The sequence below is a fragment of the Sus scrofa genome, chromosome 1 (genome assembly GCF_054392235.1).
Source record: "Sus scrofa isolate SSC_HxYL_T2T_F1_AM1 chromosome 1, Sscrofa_HxYL_maternal_Yorkshire_Landrace_v2.0, whole genome shotgun sequence".
Taxonomy (NCBI): domain Eukaryota; kingdom Metazoa; phylum Chordata; class Mammalia; order Artiodactyla; family Suidae; genus Sus; species Sus scrofa.
Genome location: NC_139383.1, coordinates 5,692,722 through 5,718,409, shown reverse-complemented (window position 1 = coordinate 5,718,409; position 25,688 = coordinate 5,692,722). Strand labels below are relative to the sequence as shown.

At 39.3% G+C, this 25,688-nt stretch overlaps 1 long non-coding RNA gene across 1 annotated transcript; it reads left to right on the top strand.

Moving 5' to 3' along the window:
- Positions 1–14,333: 14,333 nt before the first annotated feature.
- LOC146405896 (uncharacterized) lies at positions 14,334–23,278 on the top strand. Its single transcript, XR_014843846.1, has 3 exons — positions 14,334–18,207; positions 18,502–20,053; positions 20,376–23,278. It is a non-coding gene; the product is annotated as an uncharacterized LOC146405896 (long non-coding RNA).
- The last annotated feature ends 2,410 nt before the right edge of the window (positions 23,279–25,688 follow it).

Here is a 25,688-nt window from a genome sequence, read left to right as displayed (position 1 = left end):
CTGAAATTAAAAGGCAGAGACTGTCAGAGAGCACAGAACAAAGTGGACCTAACTATGTACTTTACGCAAGAGCAGCATTTTAAATAGAAAGACAAAAATAGTTCGAAGGTAAATGAATTTTTTTAAAAGCCAAGCAAAATAATTAAAAGAAGTCAGGAAGGCAATAAACTATCACATGGATTGAAAGACAAAATTATTATGAAAAAATAAAGAGGTCTGAGACTGTGTTGTCTTCACTTTAGGTGAGAGGGAAGGCTCAAAAGTCACACTCTGCAGCCTCCATCCCTTCTTGTGTTTGAGTTGGGAGATGTGCCTGATGCCCCATCTAGCCAGGCTTGGAGTGGATGGGTCTCCCACTACTCCCAGCCTCCCAGGATAGACACAGAAAACAAAGTGAGCCCTTCCTACCCTCCTCAGTGGGTAAGAGACCCGGAGACAGAGGCAGGAAAAGCTGTAAGCAAGGACTTTATTTATGGTCTCCAGTCAACCGCTGTGCTTCTTTTTTTTTTTTTTTGTCTTTTGTCTTTTTGTTGTTGTTGTTATTGTTGCTATTTCTTGGGCCGCTCCCGCGGCATATGGAGGTTCCCAGGCTAGGGGTCGAATCGGAGCTGTAGCCACCGGCCTACGCCAGAGCCACAGCAACGCGGGATCCGAGCCGCGTCTGCAACCTACACCACAGCTCACGGCAACGCCGGATCCTTAACCCACTGAGCAAGGGCAGGGACCGAACCCGCAACCTCATGGTTCTTAGTCGGATTCGTTAACCACTGCGCCACGACGGGAACTCCGCTGTGCTTCTTTGACAAAGGCATACCCAGTGGATTTCGCATTAGTCCTTCTTTCTCTCTGTCTCTTTTCTTGTTTTTGCCCCAATCCTAATTTTTGTTCTCTTATTAATTTTATTTTGCAGAAGTGACATTACTGGAAGTGGAGAGTGGGGGGAAGGAAAAATGTAATTAAGGCCCTACTGTATCACACAGGGAGGTCTGGTCAAAGTTCTGTAATAACTTCTATGGGAAAAAAAGAATGGGTATATGTACATATGTGTGCATATATAGATGATTCACTTCACTGTAAACCTGAAGCTAACACAACATTGTAAATTAACTATACCCCAATAACATAAAATGAGAATCAACATAACAAGACGTGTGTGTTGTGGCTAAGACCATGAACTCTGGAACCACCTGCTGAGATTCAAAGCCTAGGACTGACCCTTATCAATTGTGTAACCACGTCAGACAGTTTCTGGTCCTCAGTTTATTCTATATAAAATAACAATAGTACTTGCCTCATAAACTGGTTGTGAGAATTAAATGAATTAATCCACGGAAAGTATTTAGAAAAATGCCTCGCACATTGTAAATTTTAACAATTATTAGTTCTTATCTAAGGCCCAATATGTGGCTTAAAAAAATTGTGGTACTTTGTCAACTGTACAGTATTAATGTTTAGGAAACTAAAAATTCTACCTTTTATTTTCTCTCAGTAAGAAAGGTTTTCCCGATGGAGTTCTATCTCACTATGCTTTAGAGTACATTGTAATTGATCTAAAGTGACTTTAGGATACTGATAATGATAGCTTACGTTTGGATAGAGCTTTCAGTTTTCAAAGTGCTTTTATAGACATTATCTCAGTTAATCTTCACAATAGCTCTGAAAGACAATTGTAACAGCATTTACTACTCCTACTTTTAAAATGAATAAACCGATGTACAAGAAGGAAAAGCAGCTTGCGGAAAGGAGTAGGAACTAGAACCTGTGTCCTGAACCCTCTCCTTTAGATCAGTGAGTTTCACACAGGACTGGACGTTACCCCGGAGGGGCGTCTCCTAACCTCACTACCTTAAAACTGACGTGTCAGAAAACGTGCCGGTGGCTGACGTGTCATTGAATAGTCTTTTGTCCCACCTTCTCTTCAAAAACCCACGTTTTACCATTTTACAAAAGAAAGCCATGTCATTCGCTCTTCCCCAATTTCTCTATGCCACATTAACACAGGGCATCAAAAAAGGACCACTTGAATTATTGGTGACTGAGAAGTTTGGGGGTGGGGGTTGTTTTTGTTTTGTTTTTGCTTTTTAGGGCGTCATACATGGGATATGGAAATTCACAGACCAGGGGTTGAATCAGAGCTGTAGCTGCCAGCCTCCACCACAGAATCCAAGCCGCATTTGCAACCTACACCACAGCTCATGGAAAGGCTGGATCCTTAACCCACTGAGAGAGGCTGGAGATTGTACCTGCATCCTCAGGAATACTAGTCGGGTTTGTTACCCCCGAGCCACAACGGGAGCTCCCTGAGAAGTCTCTCTAACCGAGGTCCCATTAACCTGCAGTAGAGCTTCACTTCTTACACAATAAGGTGAAAGGGGGCTTTAGGAACAGTGTATTTTTAGCCGCTTCTCACTGTCATCAGCATTGGGTTGAGGTTGGTTGTTAGGAATTCAGAGTAAAGAGGGACAAAGATGTGTTTCAAAGTGATGCATAAAGAAATTTAAAGCAAAAATAATCCATTGTTATTACTTGTGTTAGTTGGTTATAAAGTCACCACAAACAGTGAATTAGTGTCTACTGAACCCGTACTCACAGGAGAAATACAGGGTTAGGCTCCTGTGAGCCTTTGGTCATGATTTCACCAACCTATCAATACGTAGCCTTGTTTTATTGTGTGCCTGTTCAAAGACACTTCATTTTATGTACATATAGTTGATTCGTTAACATTGAACTCATGGCCAACCGCAGTCAAACTCAGATCGGACCCAAATGTCTCTAATACACACATTTCTCCGTGAGGCACGTCACAGCCTTCTTCCACTGAGGACACTGAACGGCATTTCAGCACTAGGCCGGGGGGCGGGGAACGGGGCATTTTATTTTTTATTTTTATTTTTGTCTTTTTGCTATTTCTTTGGGTCGCTCCTGCGGCATATGGAGGTTCCCAGGCTAGGGGTCCAATCGGAGCAGGAGCCACCGGCCTACGCCAGAGACACAGCAACGCGGGATCCGAGTCACATCTGCAACCTACACCACAGCTCATGGCAACGCCGGATCGTTAACCCACTGAGCAAGGGCAGGGACCGAACCCGCAACCTCATGGTTCCTAGTCGGGTTCGTTAACCACTGCGCCACGACAGGAACTCCGGAACGGGACATTTTAAACAGCAAAATCACCAACAAAAAGCACAAAAATATGAAAACAGGCACTAAATAGACCACAAAAATGACACTTGCTGTCCCTATGAAAAATGAACCGGGAAAGCAGAGCAAGGCTTTGTTCTGTCTCAGCATGGAATCTGCACAGGGCGCCCAAGTTTTCACCACTCCCTGTAGGTCTGTGAATGACCAGGAAAACGCCACAGCCCTGATTGGAATGCTAGAATACAACACACTTTAATGTGCAGGTGAATTTGCAAATACAGAATCCACGAATAATGAGGGCTGACTGTATTACATCAGATAAAGTTCTGGGGGGGAAGGAAAGAAAAACAAGACTGAGAAAAAGAACCAACATAAAATTTCTGACTATTAAAAATAAGCTTCATGTGTATTACTAAAATGACGATCGTGCAAAAAAGATCATGAAAGTTTTAACCTTCCATTGGAAACAGTTTTTTTCAATGCACTTGTTTTATTATTTAAACCTTAATATAAACAATGTGACAATACTGTGACTATTTAAGCCTATAATTTTGGGGGGAGTTACTATTTTTGAAATTTCCTGGATCATTCAGGTAGCTATATTAAATGATTATAATTCTCTCCAGATTCCATTTGAAACCAAAATAAACACTTTAAATATATTCACCATTGACACATTTTATAATCACAATTTTATGTAAAATAATATTGTGGTATCGACTTGCTATAAATATAATCCTATAATAAAGGAGAGTCCTCAAAATTCCAATTTCTCTTTTTGAAGAATAGTTGATTAACAACGTTATGTTAGTTCCTAATATACAGCAAAGCCTGCAATAATTTTCTATCAACTTAAAGATGTGCAAGAAAGCATGTGATTTTCCAAAGTAAATATTTTTATGGTGTATTAAAACAGTTTGAGGATTACTGATATATAATGCTAATACAACATCACAATGAGGCTGATTAATACAAAGAAATAAAAACTAAACAAACTCCAAATTGAATGTCATCCTACTGAGAGTCAGTGGTGAAAACAAAGTAATCTAGTGATGTGGACACAAACTCGAGGCCACACTGTACTGCAGTTCCACGGTTTGTCTCTTTGTTCCTTGCGTGTTTCACTAGTGGAATATTTTTCAAATTTAATAATTCATTTATTCCTTTGCATAGAGACAATTTTCAAACAATTTAGCATTCTTCCTCTTTATTCTTTTTAGGGACGCACCCACCACATATGGCTCCAGCTGCCAGCCCATGCCCCAGCCACAGTAACGTGGGATGTGAGCCTTATCTGCACCCTACACCACAGCTCATGGCAACACTGGATCCTTAACCCACTGAGTGAGGGCAGAGATGGAATCTAATATATGGCACAAATGAACCTTTCCACAGAAAAAAAAATCATGGACTTGGAGAACAGACTTGTAGTTGTCAAGGGAGAGAGGGAGGGAGTGGGATAGACTGGGAATTTAGGGTTAATAGATGCAAACTACTGCATTTGGAATGGATAAGTAGTGAGATCCTGCTGGATAGCACTGGGAACTATGTCTAGGCACTTATGATGGAGTGTGATAATGTGAGAAAAAGAATGTATACATGTATATGTGTCTGGGTCACCTTGCTGTACAGAGTTACCATACAACCCAGCAACTCTACTAGGCACAGACCCAAGAGAAATGAAGACATAAAGAACCTCGGAGTTCCCGTCGTGGCGCAGTGGTTAACGAATCCGACTAGGAACCATGAGGTTGCGGGTTCGGTCCCTGCCCTTGCTCAGTGGGTTAACGATCCGGCGTTGCCGTGAGCTGTGGTGTAGGTTGCAGACGCGGCTCGGATCCCGCGTTGCTGTGGCTCTGGCGTAGGCCGGTGGCTACAGCTCCAATTCAACCCCTAGCCTGGGAACCTCCATATGCCGCAGGAGCGGCCCAAGAAATAGCAACAACAACAACAACAACAACAACAACAACAACAACAACAACAAAAAAAAAAAAAAGAACCTGTACACGAATGTTCATATCAGCCTCATTTTAACAGCCAAGGCGAATCAGTTAATAAATGCATATGGGCATATCTATGGTATATTCATACAATGAAATATCTTTCAGTAATGCAGAAGGGATGAAGTCCTGATTCACACTACGGCATGAATGAAACTTAAATGCTAAGTACAAGAAGCCAGATATTACAAACGACATATTATAGATTCCATTCAGATGAAATGTGCAGAACAGGCAAATCTATAGACACTGAACATCTACTAGAGGTCGACTAGGATGGCAGTGGAGGGTACTGGGGGAGAAAGGGGAGTTATTGCTAAAGGGCAAGCTTTATTTTGGGGTGATAAAATATCCTAAAATTGATTGTGGCAAGAGTTGCAGGATTCTGCAAATATGCTAATGACCACTGAATTTAAACTTTAAATGGATGAAACTTATCAAATGTGAATTATATCTCAGTAAAGCTTTCTCCCCACAACACCATCCAAAATATTTCTATATATTTCATCACTTATTAAAGTACTTGGCAAGGGACAGTTAGTATTTTGGAAATAAGAAAATGTGTGCCTTCACTTCACTTTAAGTGGCTTTCTTTCCTATTTTTATCCATTTAGAGAAGCCTGCAATTATGGGGAAAAACTATAAAATTTATAAACATCATCTTTTGCATTGGGGTATTTATTTTATAATGTAGTAAGTTTTCTTGTTAAATATCCCAGTTTCTGTGCCTAGAAGTGCTTTAAGGACCCAAACTAGTGCTAATGGTATGAAAAAAGAGAGACATATATTTCAACATTAATACAGAAACTCCAATTTGCACATATTATTAACACTATTCTAATTTCCATATGCTCTAATGTCAGTATAAGATTTAGAACAAGTTGCTGGTGACATTAAAATTCATTCATTCATACTTTCAACAAATATTTACTGAATAAGTAACTATGTGTTAGGCACAGTGCTAGAAACGGATGTCACAAAAATGAATAACAGCCTGAGGGCCGAGATGATAAAGCAGAATTATGCACTACAATGTGCTTATGTTATATTAGGCATTATACCATGTGCAATATATTGAATGCTTTGGGAACAGAGAAGAAGGAGTAGCTAAAGGTTAGAGGAGTTCAAAATCTTTCAGAGTTAAGGGAAAATCTATGGCAGAGAGAGAAAAATAAAGGATTTCCAGGTAAAGTTTTTTCCCCCCACAGGTAAATGTCATAGTTTGCTAATCGCTGTTTTAGGGGGAAAAAAACCAAAGTGTTTTCATTAGCCATAAGGATATGGATGGATATATTTGCAATAGTGAACAGATAACAGTAAGGATCTCAATTTTGAGAACTCTGGGGGGGGGGGTGTTTCTTAAAATTTTTAACAGAGTAACTTTCCTACTGCACAAAGGAACAATCTTTCAATATTCAGACAATATGTTACAATCTGGGGATCACATATTCCAAAAGGAATATGTCAAGAGCGCCATGTTCATATTCTGAGTTATACGATATTCTAAAAGTTGTTTCATGATTATGAACTTCACACCTGAGGCCAACATCTGGTTTACAAATGTCCACTGTTAAGTTGGCCATCAGATGTGTGATCGTACATGGTTTCTCACAAAGGCATCTCTGGTTCAACAATGCAGACTGATATACAGCTGACGCTTTAACAGCTTGGGGGCTGGGGTGCCGACCCTCTCATCAGTTTAAAATCCACATACAACTTATAGTTGGCCTCCAAATAGGCAGTTCCTCAGTATCCATGGTGTCTCAGAATCTGGGGTCCTGCATCTGCGGATTCAACCAACTGAAAATCATGTAGTATCGTAGCATTTACCATTGAACAAATCTGCTTGTAAGAGGGCCCACCCAGTTCAAATCCATGTTGTCCAAGGGTCAACTGTAATTATCCAAAACATCAGGCCCCCTTCACTTCAACTTGACTTTTATGACAAATTTATGTGTGTATATACATATAAATACATAGACACACACAGCCTCTCCTCTAGTATCTGCTTTAGTGGTTAAAAAGCTAATGTGCATCTTGTCCTCTCATCACACACAGTTGTTCTGTAAGAACAACTATGTGCTCTGATAGATGGCCAATTAACTTCCAAATTTTAACAGTTACAGAAAATATTATAGGTCCAAGAGACCATTTTAAAGCTAAATACCTGAGGTTCAAGATAAGGAGTCAATGAAAACTTTAGTCCAGTAAGTTAAAACTAATCTTTGAACATGTTAGTATATGCTTTGATGTGAAGTCTCTGCAAGAGGGTATTAAAGCATTTAACTCTCCATTATTAAATGTTGGTAACACTCTGAACCTATTTCAAATGACTGCTCTTCAGGAACTACAAGAAACATTACGGTAAATATTATTTAAAGCAAAAAGTTTTCCATTAAATCAGTATAGTAGTAATGTATGCCATAAAAAAGAACTCAACTCAAATCTTTCTCTTGGGAGATCATTCTCCATTGGGTCCTTGGTGTTCCTACCATCTTGCCTCCCTCACCTCCATGCTGGACAGTCTTTTCATGGGTCTTTGTATAGTAAACCTCTGGATCAAAGGGAAGATATGCTTACTATCTTTTATAAAAGACTTAGGTTCCCTGACTTTTGGGTTCCTCTCCTTTAATGCTACTCACTACATGTGCAGGTGTCACCTGGCCCTCTTCATGTGGCCCTATGGAGATTGCTATGGGGAGAATGGATATTTTAAAAATACTAATTCTCCTAATCCATTAGCATGGATTACCTTTCCATTTATTTGTACCTTCAATTTCTTTCATATTTGTCTTTTATCAACCCTCCACAGTCCCACAGACTTACATGGATGTGTATTTTCAATATCTAAAAAAGGAATAAACTCAACATGCAACATATTTGTCAAGTACTAAATCCAAACCCATACTTCATGCCTGTGAGACTTAGTTCCTCATTTATAAAATGGAAGAATAATACCTATTACCAAACTTTAGGGGGACTAAAATGTGATGTGTATTTATAGTACCCAACCTAGCACTGCCTGGTACAGAGAAAGGACAATACAGGAACTCAGAGAAAGAGTCTGATTTTGCTCAACAAAATACAGGAACTCAGAGAAAGAGTCTGATTTTGCTCAACAAAAATCTTGAATAGTGAATGAAATGAATTTGGATTAAGGATTCAGTTTGGTACCTAAACGTATTAAAATGTTACATGTCAATTATATATCTCAATTAAAAAAAATCAGTCCTAGAGAGGGAATGCTGTGATGTGTGCCAAGTTTGGGGCAGTGAAAAAGCACCAATTACATAACATAAGAGAGGTGAAAATCCATCATTAAAAGAGAAGGGGAAGATGCCTGTAAAATTTGGAGACATACAAGCAGAGAAGTAAAGATGGCTATCCCAGTGTGGGAAGGCATGCCCCCATTTATCCCTCAGTGCCTGGCCCCTTCCCCCCACCCCAGAAGTCAGTCCTTTTGTACTAGGTGCCCAACAAAACAGGATGTCCTTAGGACCAAGTGGAAGGACATGCAAATACTACTAATAACAGGCTTGCACTTGATGATCACCACAGGTTGGGATTTACTGAAACTACTACAAAAGAGCTGCACCCAATAATAGGTTAAAAATAATCTGCAACATAATGGCAGCAAAATACACTTGTCCATGATTATACCTGGCTCCTCTCCAACCTGGATAGAAGGTAAATGAAATTACAGGTGATCCTATTTTATTTCCTTCACTCTTCCGTATTTCTTGCTGTGCTTTTAAAAGGAGGAAAATGCCTCCAAATTAACTTAATTTTAAACTTAAAAATCAGTTTCTTGATAATAGAAAAACCTACATTAATTAAATAGAACAAAAATTCTATCATCCTTTATTTTTTGGTGAGAAAACTGAAACAGGAGATTATCTTAGACAAGCCAGGTGTCCCTGTTTTGGCTCAGTCATGTGTGTGCCAGAGCCTTTTCAGGCCGCACATCAAAAAATCATGTAATTTATAGTTTTCAGTTCTTTATGATCAGAGGGAGGGAACGAAGGGGTGGCGCAGAGTGGAAAGGGAAGAAATATTTCAAGAAACTTTATAAAGGAAAAAAGGTAACTTCTAGGTTTCTTCATTAGCCTGGAAAACGAGGTAGAAGGTAAAATAGCGTGGGGCAGTTTGGCTTGTGTGGCTCTGCATCTGTGTAAGCTGTGGGGAACGGTGGGACAAGGGACGCAGTGCATTAACTGCAATGACCGACCAGCATCCGCCCAACGCTTAGATTTCACTTCCTCCACTTCATCGCAAATGATGACTTTAGACCTTGTCTTACTAAGTTACGGTTCTTATAAATTTGTATGTCCACTGTAATTTGAAAGTAGAGATGAAATTAGATATTAAGATGAAATTAGGATTAAGTTTCTGGTCTTTTCTACATCTAAAGGAATGATCACTCATTTTAATATAAAGTGTACAGATACATAGCTCTTAACACAGAGAATATTATTTTCTACACATCTGCTGCATTTTCATGTTTGGCATAAATAATATCAATAAAAATGACAAGCAAAGAAATGGAGTGCTCATGTTAGAAGAAACAGATTAAACAAATGACTTCAGAGTTCCAAAGACATCAAAGTGCACACTTCCCCTCGCCCCGGAGTTATTATTTAACTAAATGGTAGTATTTCTTTACAAATTTCAAAATAGAATAAGAAATATTAATGTTATATTAATTAATGTCAAGCACTACTAGCAAGAAAAAAAAAAAACAGAACACTGATTTCACCTGCACACATTATATGGAAATTTTGTCACATATAAAATTATATGGAAGTTTAATCATGGATAAATTCTTCCATAGGTTTTAAATGCCCCAGAAAATCCACTAAAATTGAGTTAGGAGGAGGGTATGATAATATTTAAGAATTTAATAGTTATCACAATAACATCACACTCAAATTTTATTCTCTCTTTCTGCAAACTCTAGATATATGCTGACCAATATATCTTAATGTATTTCAGTATATCAAATATTTTATGATATTATTTCTTAGCATGACAACTTCAAATAACTAGTGCTGAAAGAAAATATCAGAACCACTAATATTTTTCCTTTCTTGACATACTTGCAGATGTATATTTTTATGTTTATAACAGAAGTTAATAAAGAAACATGGCTGGCTTATTATTTCTAGATTGATTGCAGAAATAGCAACTACCCTTTTTGATGATGTGTAAGTTTACACATGTATTGATCAAGCAAGAGCCATGATAAATTACTTCAAGAAAATAACACTTCCCATTGCTTTTCTCTTTTTTCCCGACAACTTATGCTAGGAAGTGATATGTGCCTGGGCTTGTCATTAGGAGGAAGAAGCGGTAATTTGCAGAAGAGGCTGTGTGTACTAATATTTAATATTCACCTATGCCCCAGGTTTTATGCGATTATTAATTTTGAATAAAAGCTGACAGTGTACATTTTTTTGTGCCATTGCTGAATCTGCTTCTACAGCACAATACAATAAGTACTGTTATTCTTTTTGTTTTTCACTTTCCTTCCTTTTAAATTCTATTCATTTATTTAAAGGGTAGATGGATTTGGCTAATTTCTCATCCTTAAGTGAGGTAACTAAGAACTATTCCTGAATATCACACATAACAATACTTTCTTTCAAGAAATTAGCAGCCAGGAAGCCATCTCCTATTTTTATCCCCAAGTTCTAGCAGAAGAGTAGGGGCCATATAAATAAGCAAATACGTTAAATAAAAATACACTGAGCTCAACTATTATGAATCATTCCTATGATTCTACTATTACATTTATTTATTAATATTACAAATCTATGCTAAAATGTCAACTTTGGGGGAAGCCTGTATCAACTACGCTCTTTAAAACCACAAAAAAACTCCTCCTTTGGCACATGTAACCCTCACTCCCTTCTTTCTTTTTTTCCACAGTATTTATCAATATTAGACATGCTTCATCATGTCCAGGATTTGTGTCTGTATTGTTCACCACTTCATCCCAGTGTCTGGCACATACTAGATGCTCAGTAAATATAGGATGAATGAATATTACCAATATGTATGAAGTATGGTAGGTGTTCATTGGGGCACTTACTACAGTTTATCTCATCTGCCATCAAACATTCCCCCCACCCCACCAGCTCCTCTCTTAGTCTTCAATGAATAAGTGGGGCCAACAATGAACGGCTATGCCAAAACCACAGCAGCCATCATCAGTTTATTCCTTTCCCTTATTCTTCTTATTGTTAAGGCCTTGGTTCTATCTCCAAAATTATCTTGGAATTTTCTACTCTCCATATCCACTGTCTCCACTTTTATCTCTCTATTGAATAAGAGCAGTACTATTTTTTTTAATTTTTAAATTTTGTTATTGTTATTTCCCCAATACATTTTATTTCTACTGGACACCATGGTGACCCAATTACACATTCATGTTTACAATCTTTTTTCTCCCATTATCATGCTCCATCATAAGTGACTAGACATTTTTCTCAGTGCTACACAGCAGGATCTGATTGCTAACCCATTCCAAAAGCAGTAGTTTGCATCTATTAACCCCAAGCTCCTAATCCATCCTGCTCCCTCCCACTTGGCAACCACAAGTCTATCTTCCAAGTTCATGATTTTCTTTTCTGTGGAAAGGTTCATTTGTGCCACATATTAGATTCCAGATATAAGTGATATCATATGGTATTTGTCTTTGTCTTTCTGACTTATTTCACTGAGTATGAGAGTCTCTAGTTCCATCCATGTTGCTGCCAATGGCATTATTTTGTTCTTTTTTTACGACTGGGTAGTATTCCTTTGTGTATATATACCACATCTTCCTAATCCAATCATCTATCGATGGACATTTGGGTTGTTTCCATGTCTTTGCTATTGTGAACAGTGCTACAATGAGTATGCGGGTGCGTGTGTCTTTTTCCAAGAAAGTTTTGTCCAGATATATGCCCAAGAGTGGGACTGCTGGGTCATATGGTAGTTCTATGTATAGTTTTCTACAAATAACAAATGCTGGAGGGGGTGTGGAGAAAAGGGAACCCTCTTGCACTGCTGGTGGGAATGTAAGCTGGTACAACCACTGTGGAGAGCAGTACCATTTTAATAGGTCTTTCTCCTTTATACGTAATCCTCCCAAGAGCAGCGGATGAATCTCCTGACCCAAGAATAAAGTCACGTCACCTCCTACTTGAAATCTCAATTTCTTCCTGTTGTTAGAGCAAGCAACTGACACTCCTTATTACAACCTATCTCTCCTCTAACTTTCAGGCTATATTGTTTATCATGTTGCAGCTATTTTGGTTTCTCCTTTGTGTTTCTTGAATAAGCCAAACTCTTTCTGAATTCTGCATCTTGGCATTTGTTGTCCCCTCTGTCTGGAACACTCTTCTCGTATCCCTACAAAACTCATATTCGTCCTTTGGACAGTGTCTCAAATGCCAGCTTCACATAAGACCTTCTCATGACCACCCTAATGAAGTGGCCTCCACAGGCCTTCTCTCATCAGTTTGTTCATTACCACCATAGTTCTTATCATGAGATCACTTGTTTACCTGCTGTTTATTAAAATGTAAGCCTCCACAGGGCAGGGACGTTGCCTCTTTGAACCGGCAGGTTCTAATAAAATGGTCAGCATATAAGAATTGCTCCTTATATGGCAACTGAATCAATAAATATAACATTCTCCTCCCCACAGTGTGCACCATTCATCTTTGTAATTCTAAGACCTATCACAGAAGAGGCATGCTACAAATGTTGAACGAAGTGAATAATAAGCCTAAAATCTTTTCCTGGTATCATGAGTACCTCCCAGAAATACATTTTTCATAAGGATTTGCATATGATAACTGAACTGAGAGAAAATGGAGAATTCATTCAAACGACATTTACTCAGTGTTCAGCAAGTGCTGGAAAGAGCATAGGGTAACTTGGGTTGTGGGTGCACAACAGAGGATATCATTTCTTGATTGTTTTGTACTCCCATAAATGCTGAACACACAGATTTCAGTGGGGCATTTGGCAATATTTTTCACTATATCTTTGTTTTCAAATGCAGGAGTGTGGGTTGGATAGTAGCCCTGCTAATGGCTTAGGTACAGTAAAGTCGCTGGATAAAGAGTTCCACTCCAAGAGTACTGAGTGTGTTCAACAGCTCATTCAATGCAGCAAATATTTGTTGAGCAGCTCTTGCCAGCCAAGTACTGAGCATGAGATGAAAATAATACAAGAATTATGTATAATCTTTCACCTGGGAGGGTGCATAATTTCTCTAGGAAATAAGCACAGACCTATCCCCTGTAATATTAATACCACTTTTAAAATTAATACACTAGATGAATACATAGAGAATATACTACTATAATTATCACAAGAAAATTGTAGGAAGACAAAAGCAATAAATTGATCAAGACCCAAGAGATTATAACTGTCTAGGAGGCTAGGGTGAATTTTTTTTTTTGGTCTTTTTGCTATTTCTTGGGCCGCTCCCGCGGCATATGGAGGTTCCCAGGCAAGGGGTCCAATCGGAGCTGTAGCCACTGGCCTACGCCAGAGCCACAGCAACACAGGATCCGAGCCGCGTCTGCAACCTACACCACAGCTCACGGCAACGCTGTAACCCACTGAGCAAGGGCAGGGACCGAATCTGCAACTTCATGGTTCCTAGTCGGATTCGTTAACCACTGCGCCACGAAGGGAACTCCTGAATTTTTTAAATGAAATTTAACTCAGATAAATATAAGGTCCTACTCTTGAGTTCCAAATACCAACCACATATTTACAAAATCGACATGATAGGGGTTTTTAACTTAGAGTATTATTTGTAGAAATTGACTGTGACACAACTGTCATAGAAACCAGTTTCATTTTCTGGTGCCTTTACAAAGGAGGACCAGTCCTAGGCCAGTCAGACTTCACTCTGAATTCAGACTGTTATGTTCAGAAGTGGGGTACCGCAATGTAAGAAAACATCCAGAGGAATCACCAAGCAGATAATGAGGATCCTGGCTGCTATAGCTCTTGGACTTGCTGAAAGACTGATGCTACTATGGAGTCTGCACAGGCAGGTGGGTACATTAAGAGGGGTGAGTGATGGCTGGGAAGGAAGGAGCCGATGACTGTCTTCAAAGAGTCAGAGGGCAGAAATACTAGATCCCGTATTTATGACCCCAGGACAAAAACTAGGAAGCTATAGTAGCAGAGACTTTTTTTTTTTTTTGCCATATTTTATTTTGATTTATGCCATATTTTATTTTTTAAGATTTTTATTTTTTCTATTATAGTTGATTTACAATATTCTGTCAATTTCTGCTGAACAGCAAAGTGACCCAGTCTCTCTCTCTCTCTCTCTCTCACACACACACACACATTTTTTTCCCACATTATCCTCCATCATGTTCCATCACAAGTGACTAGATATAGTTCCCTGTACAATACAGGGATCTCACTGCTTATAGTAACAGAGATTTTGATTCACTATAAATAAGGACCAACTAATACTGCTTTCCTGAGAAAGTTTGAACCATCTCACAAGAAAAAGAGTCCTCTACCAATGGCAAGTTTCCCGTGGCTGCTGATATGTCCTCTTAGCATAAGTGTCATATGGGAGATCTGAACAGTGTTAGGTGATCAGGTTAAATAAGTTCCAGATTCTAAGATCTTTATATTCTATGATACAATGAAAAGCGATTAAAAATTGGGAAGGGTAAATTTTCATTACTTCAGTCATTCACCTAATACTTGCTATTGCTAGGCACTGTTAGAGGCGCCATAGTTGCAAGAGTAAACTTAAACAGGCGAAAGCCCTGGTCTTGTGAAGCTTACATTTCAGATAGCTTGGAACAAAAGTGCTAGTCTGAGGCAAAGCCATGTTTGAGAGACTGATTCATCATCCCTTTTGGGGGGGGGGGGTGCTGCACTCATGGCATATGAAATTTCCCAGCTTATGTGTCGAATGGGAGCGGCAGCTACCGGCCTACACCACAGACACAGCCATGCCAGATCCAAGCTGTGTCTGTGACCTATACCACAGCTCACAGCAATGCTGGATACTTAACCCACTGCATGAGGCCAGGGATTGAACCCACATTCTCATGGTTACTAGTCGGGTTCATTACCACTGAGGCACAACGGAAACTCCCCCCCCCTTTTTTTTTTTCAGTTAAAAGTTATGATGGATATAGTCATTTGTTTTGGACACAAAAACTGTATCAGAAACTTTTGCCTTTATCACTGCCATATTTTCTCCCTTCTTCTCTAATCTATCGCTTTGCTCATCACCATTGCAAAACAATGATTTATAACTAACTGTTTATACATTGCAATCATTAATAAAATATATTTTTCCATTTACTAAAGTATTAGATATTAATGGGTTCTCTTGGGTCTGAATTCCTACACATTAAAAATGCCCATTTAAAAATTAGAAAATAAACATAAGGGTTCACTATTAAAATTTATAAATTACAGATAAGCATAAAAATTAAAAGATGCATATATTTCTGACCTATTATAATAGCAAGATATAGGAGTTCCCGTCGTGGCGCAGTGGTTAACGAATCCGACTAGGAACCATGAGGTTGCGGGTTCGATCCCTGCCCTTGCTCAGTGGGTTAACGATCCGGCGTTGCCGTGAGCTGTGGTGTAGGTTGCAGACGCGGCTCGGATCCCACGTTGCTGTGGCTCTGGCGTAGGCCGGTGGCTACAGCTCCGATTCAACCCCTAGCCTGGGAACCTCCATATGCCGCCGGAGCGGCCCAAGAAATAGCAACAACAACAACAACAACAACAAAAGACAAAAAAGACAAAAGACAAAAAAAAAAAAAAATAATAGCATGATAAGTGCACATATACAAATGAGGATTTAGGTTGCGTGGTATTTCTCTGGTTTTGTATTGTATTCCACTTCTAAAATTATTAGAACACTAGTCTTTTGGGAATTGATCTTGCAAATCCCTAGACTGGAACAGCAGATGTCTGTCATCATCTCTGGGCTTGTCTTCAGAGTTAAGAAGATACACAAGCTACCATCATCAAATGACACTAAACATCCCGTGTCGGGTACCTGGTGCATAAGAACATGAAGTGCGAAGAATTTCCCTATTTAGTTAGATCAGTTCATCTACATCAAGTCGTTGATACTTGAGAAAGTTCTGTGGCTAAAATAATTGCCTTCTACATCATGATAGGAAACCTAGAAATATACACATATGATTCCTTATTGATTTGAATATATCTGCAACTTATTTATACTTTTGACCGCTGTCACATCATGGAGACGTTCCAAAGTTTATATTTTCTGAATAATTTAGTGGACTTTGAGAAAATATTCCAAAGCTGTTTGAGACAAACAATTCATTGAATAGTATAGGCCCTCACTTAAGCATGGAAAACCCATATCATAGCCTCAATATCAAACAATTGTATTTGCAAGGCAGCTCCATGATATATACCCAAATATTGCAGCCAGCTCCTCCAGAAACCTTTAGTTGTGATCTTTTGATTTTGGTGGGCCAGAGTTATTCAATTAAGGTATAAGGTTTTTTTGGTGGGGTGGGGAGCACACCCATGGCATATAAGGTTCCCAGGCTAGCGGTCGAATCAGACCCGTAACCACTAGCCTATGTCACAGCAACTCCAGATCTGAGCTGCGTATATAACCTACACCACAGCTCACGGCAACACTGGATCCTTAACCCAATGAGCGAGGCCAGGGATCAAACCTGTGTCCTCATGGATGCTGGTCAGATTCGTTTCCTGCTGAGCCACTACAGGAACGTCCAATTAAGGTATAAGTTCTTAAAGATTTTTTATATCAGCTATTTCTGCTCAGGTCCTTGAAAGAAAGCATTAAAATTGCTAAATCTATTGTCTGCCTTCCATAACTGCTCAATTAATCACTCTTTTTAAACCCAGGAAGTTCTAACTTCTTTACATATACCATCATAAATATGAATTTCTTAATAATTTTATCTCCCTTGAAAATATTTTAAGTCTTTCTGGGTCCTTGTTAGGGGGCTTACTAGGACTGGATATTTCAAGTATGGAAGCACAATAATTTTAAGTATAGATTGGAAAGTAACTTTTTTCTTTTGCATGTAAATGCTCTCTCACATTTCATTTCAGGTAAAAGAATTATACTAAACTTCTGTCTTCAAAGAATGGGACTTAATGACTTTAAGCCTTGGTTTCTAATAAGCACAATTTAAATTAATTTTCTCCAAATGCATTTCCTTATTTTTGCCAACATTAAGCTTGATATTAGATACAATAATTTTTCAATGCCTAACTACAAAGAGTGTGACATTTGTGTATCACCCACTTAAACGTCTTAGTATAACAAAAGTTATAAATGTGAATCACATATGTAATTTTTAGTTTTCCAATGGAAAAATTTTAAAAGTAAAAAAAGATGAAATTAATTTTAATGTTTTATGTATGTGCAAAATATGATCATTTCAACATTTAATCAATAGAGAAAGTGTTAAGAAAATATTGTACATCTATTTTTTCATATTGTTTTTGAAATCTGGTGTTTTACAATTACAGAACAATTCATTTCAGACTAGCCATGTGTGGCTAATGGCCACCATACTGGAAGACACAATTCCACAACCCAGCTGTCACGCCACATGCTGATGGAAAGTTTAGAAATAGCAGTTTTCATTCTCAGGTTACTAAATTACCAAGACTCTACTCATAACATCGAATATGAATTCATCTATTAAAATGCTACAATTTACAACAATTTAGGTTAGTTTTTGTTTTAAAATGATGGGAAAAAATGGCTAATTTCCCATCAGCCTTTTGGTTCCAACAACCATTACCATAATGACTTTGGGCCCCAATTTTTTCAATTAATTTAATCAAAACATGGCATTTTAAAGGTAATATGGGTGGCCAGTTTGTTTTACTAGTAATAGACAGGCCTTCCCCCACTCATATGAAGTTAGAACAATATTATTCAAATAGTTTAATATCTTTGAAAGAACAAAGTACACAAATATTTACATACCATAATACCATAGTAGAATTCCATCTTAACCTAATGTTAAGAATGACAAAGGGGGGAGTTCCCGTCGTGGCGAAGTGGTTAACGAATCCGACTGGGAACCATGAGGTTGCGGGTTCGATCCCTTCCCTTGCTCAGTGGGTTAACGATCTGGCGTTGCCCTGAGCTGTGGTGTAGGTCGCAGACGCGGCTTGGATCCCACGTTGCTGTGGCTCTGGCGTAGGCCGGTGGCTGCAGCTCCGATTGGACCCCTAGCCTGGGAACCTCCATATGCCATGGGGGCGGCCCAAGAAATAGCAAAAAGACAAAAAAAAAAAAAAAAAAAAAAAAAAAAAAAAGAATGACAAAGGGGAGATAAACCAGCATAATACATCTCATTTATTTCCCAAAAATACAGCTGGGATATTCCATATACATAACTTCTTCAACCTGTCAGGAAGAGTAACTTATCTGTATTTAATTTCCTCCTGCACATATTGAATGAATAAATTGTGAAAATATGTTTGAATACTTCTTATACAACTATTATTTCTTTTTAGGTTATTTAGTTATTTTGTGAGAAACCATCAAATCCTATTTCAACTAAAAAAAGGTAAATAAAGAATAAAATGAATATGGGGGGCTAATTACATGTTATAAACATGATCTTCAAGCCTATAGTATAAGTTCATACCTTTCAGTAAATCACAGGAAGTCAATATAAAAGGTGTTAAATTTTTGCCAACACATTCGATTTGTTTTAAAATATTCTAACTGTTGATAGTAATATTAATAACAGACAGCTATGTTCAAAGAAATTTTTCAGGGGAAAGAGAAAACAAGCTGTTCATGAAGTCGGATTATGAAATACAAAGATGAGAACCTGCTGGCTCGAGGGTGTGGTGACCGACACCACCTCACAGGCAGCCCGGGATGAAGGCCGGGAGAGCGTCTGAGACTGGAACTGTGAGATGGTTCCTGGGGGTCTCCAGTCAAGGGGGACTGGGCGGGGGCTCAGAGCACGAGTTCTGATGAGATGATGAGATGATCAGGAACTCTGAATACCAAGAGATCAGGAACTAGGGGAGGAATAAGTAAGACCACTAGAAGAAATGTATTTCCTATGTTGGGCCAGAGCTGGGCTTCAGGGTGTGGGCAGACCTGACACCACAGGCCCAATACAGAAAAAGAAACAAGAAAAGGATGAAGGCTCAAGAACAAACTGATACTGCCATTATTTCAAAAGCATGTCAAAATTGAATTTAGAGTAAAATAGACTTTTTTTTTTTTGGCCGTGCCTGCAGCATGGGAAGTTCCTGGGCCAGAGCTCGAGTCTGTGCAATGGCAGTGACCCTAGCCACTGCAGTGACAATGCAGGATCTTTAAGCCACCGTGACACAAAGGAACTCCACAATGAAACAGATTTTCTTTTAATTACCAAACATTCCTGAGAATCCTTCATTTTCCCCTCCAGGAAAATGTAAATCCAAGGAGTTCCCGTCGTGGCGCAGTGGTTAACGAATCCGACTAGGAACCATGAGGTTGTGGGTTTGGTCCCTGCCCTTGCTCAGTGGGTTAAGGATCCGGTGTTGCCGTGAGCTGTGGTGTAGGTCGCAGATTCAGCTTGGATCCCGCATTGCTGTGGCTCTGGCATAGGCCAGGTGGCTGGGCGGCTACAGCTCTGATTTGACCCCTAGCCTGGGAACCTCCATATGCCGCGGCAGTGGCCCAAGAAATGGCAAAAAGACAAAAAAAAAGTAACTTTAAGATAACAAATCATATTTACCTCCATATATGCTTCACGTACTATTTGCTAATTTTTATCAACAATATTGAAAACAATTACCTGAGGACTCATTTTCATGCTGGACTCTCAAAAAGCAGGCAAAAAAATCAAAACAAAAGTTCATCACCATTAAAAATAAAAGTCTGGGAGTTCCCGTCGTGGCGCAGTGGTTAACGAATCCGACTAGGAACCATGAGGTTGCGGGTTCGGTCCCTGCCCTTGCTCAGTGGGTTAACGATCCGGCGTTGCCGTGAGCTGTGGTGTAGGTTGCAGACGCGGCTCGGATCCCGCGTTGCTGTGGCTCTGGCGTAGGCCGGTGGCTACAGCTCTGATTCAACCCCTAGCCTGGGAACCTCCATATGCCGCGGGAGCGGCCCAAGAAATAGCAACAATAACAACAACAACAAAAAAAAAAGACAAAAAGACAAAAAAATAAATAAATAAATAAATAAATAAATAAAAGTCTCTGAAAATGCACAAATGACCTTGGTCCCCAGGGCTAAGGCTCCCATTCACTCAGCATTTACTGAGGGCTCACTAGATGTAAGGGCTCCTAGGCTTATGGAGTCTAGTGTGACGAGTCAAAAGCTGACATAAGCAGAGCAGAAGTATAACTTCAAAGTCTAGCCCAATAATTCCATAGTTGAGAAGGATGGGAGGGAGAAACAACCACAGAAGACAGAAACTGAGAGCGAAGATCACAGTAGAATAGGAACAAGTAAGCAGCAAACACGCTGTTGGTGGCAAAGAAAAGAAAGGGAGGGAGAGGCCAGAGGTGGGAACGGTGCACGTCCGTGTGCAGGCCTGTGTATGTACGTGGAGCAGGTGGGCACAGGGCTGCCTGCGTCACATCTCTGAAAGTTTAAGGCATCTTTGCACGTTTTAAGGGCAGGGTTCACCACCATACACCTCTAACATTTTAGCCCTGAGACTTCTCCAAAGTGGTAAACAACAATATTGCAGACTCATAAATTCTAAGTTTAAACCAAAGTTTAGTAAATCTCATTAAGAGCATTCTGAATAGGCTGTCTTCTCAATCAAAACAAGTGGGTGAAATAAACCATAGCCTCGCTGACTGTAAAGGAGAAAATAAGCAGTGCAGAACCTGGAAATGGCAAACACAGGCCACCTTGATGGGTCAGAAGGATGCCCAGTCTTGGAACAGGCAGCTATTGAAATTCCTCACTGATCAACCTCCTGAACAAGGGAAAATAAGCAAACATGATAATCCCAGCCATAAGAATAATGATGATGAAGATAACTACAACTTTATTTCTACCATTCATGTGTGGGCCTTACGCCAGTTGCTTTTGAATCGTTACCCACAAGAAGCCTGCAAACCTGGCAGCGTCATCCTAATTACTCGCAAAAGCAAAACGAAGCGAGAGAGACTCTCGTCATACAGAAATAAATGGAGGAGCTGAGGGCTAAATCCAAATGTGTCTGCCTCCAAATCTGTGTCTCTCACCTACGCTGGAATCTAACCTGGAACCGAAATTTTAATCTCTGAATGAAAGATAGGTAGTTACTCTACCTCCAGTCGAAACTCAGTGAAGAGGCAAATCACTGAGCAAATGCATTTGACCCTCTGAGGGGGTTTTAAAACATTAAAATGAGGCCAGAATATATACTGGAGAAAATGTGATGTCTGTTTCCTGAAAACTCATTTAAGAGCACAATCTGACTCAGTATTTTTACAAGGCTAATCTAGGGTATTGCATCAAGTCCTACCAACAGTCATCCTAGTAGATACCAGTAAATTAAGGTTGGAGCTTCCAACAAAGGACAGATTGGCTCTTCTTGCTCATAGCGATATTGTCGACAATCACAAAACAAAGTCTCTGAGGAACATGTCACCTCCTAGGCCTTTCATGGATGTGATATACACACTAACGCACGCATCTGCATGGGTCTTTTGCATCTTTAATCCCTCACTAATTCCTGGGCCAGGGATCAAACCTGTGCCACAGCAATGACCCAAGCCACAACAGTGAAAATGCCAGATCCTTAACTGCTAGGCTAACAGGGAGCTCCTAAAAGGTATTTCTGAAGGAGAAAAAAAAAAAAAAAATGCTTGAGGGATGGCTCTTTGTGCTGTGGAATCACAGATGAGCATGACTGAAAAGTAGTCACCCAACCATAACCATGTCCTGATCTGGAGCACACAGCACCACCAGAGAAGTCCCTGAACACTGTGGCATGGCCTGACCTGGAGCATGCATGCCACCATAAACGTCCCTGAACACTGTGGCACAAACTGGCGGGAAGGGTAGCTGGGCATAACTGGTTAAGAACATGTTTTGGCCCACCAACCACCCGCAGATATAAGGCTTCATTGACTCTAAATAATCACAATAACCCAAATACATAAATAAAGATCCCACTGAGTCACCAAGGAAAGACTTAAGTTGCATCTAGTACACTCTGATTAAGATGGTTTGGAAAGATACAGTACATTTAAACTGATTTTCAGGCTAAAATTAATTCCAGAATTATAAAATTAAAATATCTCATTTAAAGGATTAAGCAGACAGCTATATAGCAAAATGAAACTTTCAAAAATAATTGATTCTCTCTTGATCTAGCCAGCTTCAGATTTATAATAGCAAATGGGTTACCAAACTGTAATGATACAAAATCTGTCTACAGATGTCCTAGTTATATTTGTAGCTACATTGTTCTGCTGCCCAAGGAGAGCTAAACTTACATCTCTTCAAAATCTGTAAATGCTATTATCTCAATATCTAAATGTAATACTGATACATTTTAAGGTTTCTCTTTTTAAACTCTACCACTGTTGGTGAAAACACAAAACAGATTTATTTTCTTTACCTACAGTTTTTCCATTGAATAGAAAGTCAAGGGTAGGCAGAATCTATCTCTTGAGAGTGTGCGCCATATTCAAATTAACTACCATAGTGTCTGGCATCTCACTGGGATGCAAAAGGAACACAATTTGCTACCTGGCACCACTAGCAACCAAAACATTTTTCATAAAATGGAGAAGCTCCATTAATCTATTATTTTCTAAGGTCTCCTAGAATATAGATTTGATTAACTAATTTTTTTTTAAATGAGAGGATGATAAGGTAATGACCAGAGCACTACCTTAAAAGTTAAAAATGTGAATTATAGACCAATAATGTCATGATTTTCTATCAAAAAACCAAAGGCACTTTTTGGCCGCGCTCACAGCATGCAGAAGTTCTGCCGCCAGGAATCGATCCCATGCCACGGCAGTGACACCTTGGGTACTTAACCAACTGAGCCACCCTGGAACTCCCCAAATGCTTTCTTTTGTGTCCTTTATATGGACCAATGTGAGCTGTTCCCATTACTTCTAGAGGTATTGGATTTACTAGCCCCATAAAATCAAGCAGACTAAAAATTATTAAAGCATTTCTTTCAGGCTGAAAAACATAAAAGGAACGATCTTCGGTGGTGTGGAATTTTATGGTGCCCTCTACTTGGTTTTGTTCTTACCCTTTCTCTTCTTCTTTGGGTCTTGCCTTCTCAGCATGTTTAAACTTTAGGTATAAAAACCCATGACAGTACTCACTGGATAACTACGTTTACTCAGATGATGAAAAGTGGTGCAGTAATCTTTTCTCGTGAGACAATGAGGTTCAATCCCCAAAGCCAAGCACCTTAATGATCCTTTTCAAATATCTCTACTTTTATAAAGGCACTGACTTTATTGCAAAAATATTTAACAGGATGTGTGCGCAGGCTTTCTGCTATTTTTAATACTTTCACAACTTTATATTTTATATTAGATATGTTCATCTAAAAGCCAAAAAATTTTCTACAGTATATGACCAATATACCATCACATAAATACCCCCTCTTTCACCTAAGGAAGTTCACATGAAGCAAACCCAGTTGAAAACACATAAGTACCACTGTGGTTACTCAGGAAACCTATGATGACAAGTTATGTACATGTCAAAACACATGAGACTATAACTTCATACAGTCACATGACTGAGAGTGCATCGGGGGATAAGCTGCACGACAACAACAGAAGAAACAACAATGGGAGTTCTCCTTGTGGCTCAGTGGGCTAAGGACCTGATCTCTCCATAAAGATGCAGGTTTGATCCCTGACCTTGCTCAGAGGGTTAAGGATCCAGCATTGCCACAATTGTGGCATAGGTCGCAAATGTGGCTCAGATTTGGTGTTGCTGTGGCTGTGGAGTAGGCTGGAAGTTGCATCTCCAATTCAATCCCTAGCCCAGGAATTTCCATATGCCTCAGGTGTGGCCATGAAAAGAAAAGAAAAAAGGAAAGGAAAGGAAAAGGAAGGGAAGGGAAGGAAAGGACAAAAATAGCAATAGCAGCAAAAGAAAAATTAATAACGTAGAATCAGAATAATTGTTGTGGCATCTAGTGTGGATTAGCTATCCATAATTTTTTAAAGATTTTATGTTAAAGTCAATAAAGGAAAAATATATGAATCAGGTATGTTTGTAAAATGAATAAATTAAAGCAGAGAAGGATAAAAATCTACTCCAAAACCCAACTCTAGAAGATGGATAGACGCTTAGAATCACAAAAGCTCTGCAGCTTATCAGGGGAAAGACCCTTAGGGATCATCTTGTCCATCACACATTCCAGTGGGAAAATCTCCTATACATCACCCCTGATACTAAAAGCTGACACAATCCCCACCTGGAGTACGGTTGGGATCAGAGTGCCCACAGATTTCACTGTTGCACAGCTCTATTTGTTAGAATTCAAACTTTTTTTTTTCTTTTTTTGGCCACTCCGTGGTATACGAAGTTCATGGGGCTATGGATCAGATCCCAGTTGAAGCTGCAGCAACATCAGATCCTTAACCCACTACCAGGTAGGTCATGGATGGAACCTGTGCTCCAGCACTGCAGAGATGCTGCTGATCCCATTGCGCCACAGCAGGAAGTCCTAGAACTCAACCTTTAACTGGTGTGTGAGGTCTCGAGCCGTTAAGACTCAGAAAAGAAAAACATGGACTTGGAGAAGAGACCTTGTGGTTGCCTGATGGGAGGGGGAGGGAGTGGGAGGGATCGGGAGCTTGGGCTTATCAGACACAACCTAGAATAGATTTACAAGGAGATCCTGCTGAATAGCATTGAGAACTATGTCTAGATACTCATGTTGCAACAGAAGAAAGAGTGGGGGAAAAACTGTAATTGCAATGTATGTATACATGTAAGGATAACCTGACCCCCTTGCTGTACAGTGGGAAAATAAAAAAAAAAAAAGAAGTGAATGACTATTACCCATTATAATCACTACCTACTCCAAACTATAAAGTGCAAAAAGTCACATCACCAGAGTACACACACAATGTGATATCCTGCCTCAAGGAAAATTCACCTGCCAATTTATCTTATTAATTTGTAAGAATGGCATGCATATTAAAGAAATTAGTCCTTTGATCATATATACTAAACATGCTTTTAAACTTTTTAAATTTTGTTAGAACAGTTTATCACTTTTACATTGTTTATAATATCATTTTTTGTTGTCGGACGCCAGCTCCAGCAGCCAGGGAGTGTACACTTCCCCAAAGAAGATGGATGGCGTCGGCAAATGTACAAATACGGAGACAGCCTCTTTGTCCTTTCTTTCAGGGCGCTGGACTGCGCAAATTTTATTGGCATAAGTGGTTGATTATATAGACAGCTTTTTGCTACAGATGACATCACAGTGTTAAAAGTACATTGGTTAACTACTACATGGTATAGCAGCTATATATCATGTTTTAAGCTCTTTGTTTTAACTAAACTTAGTG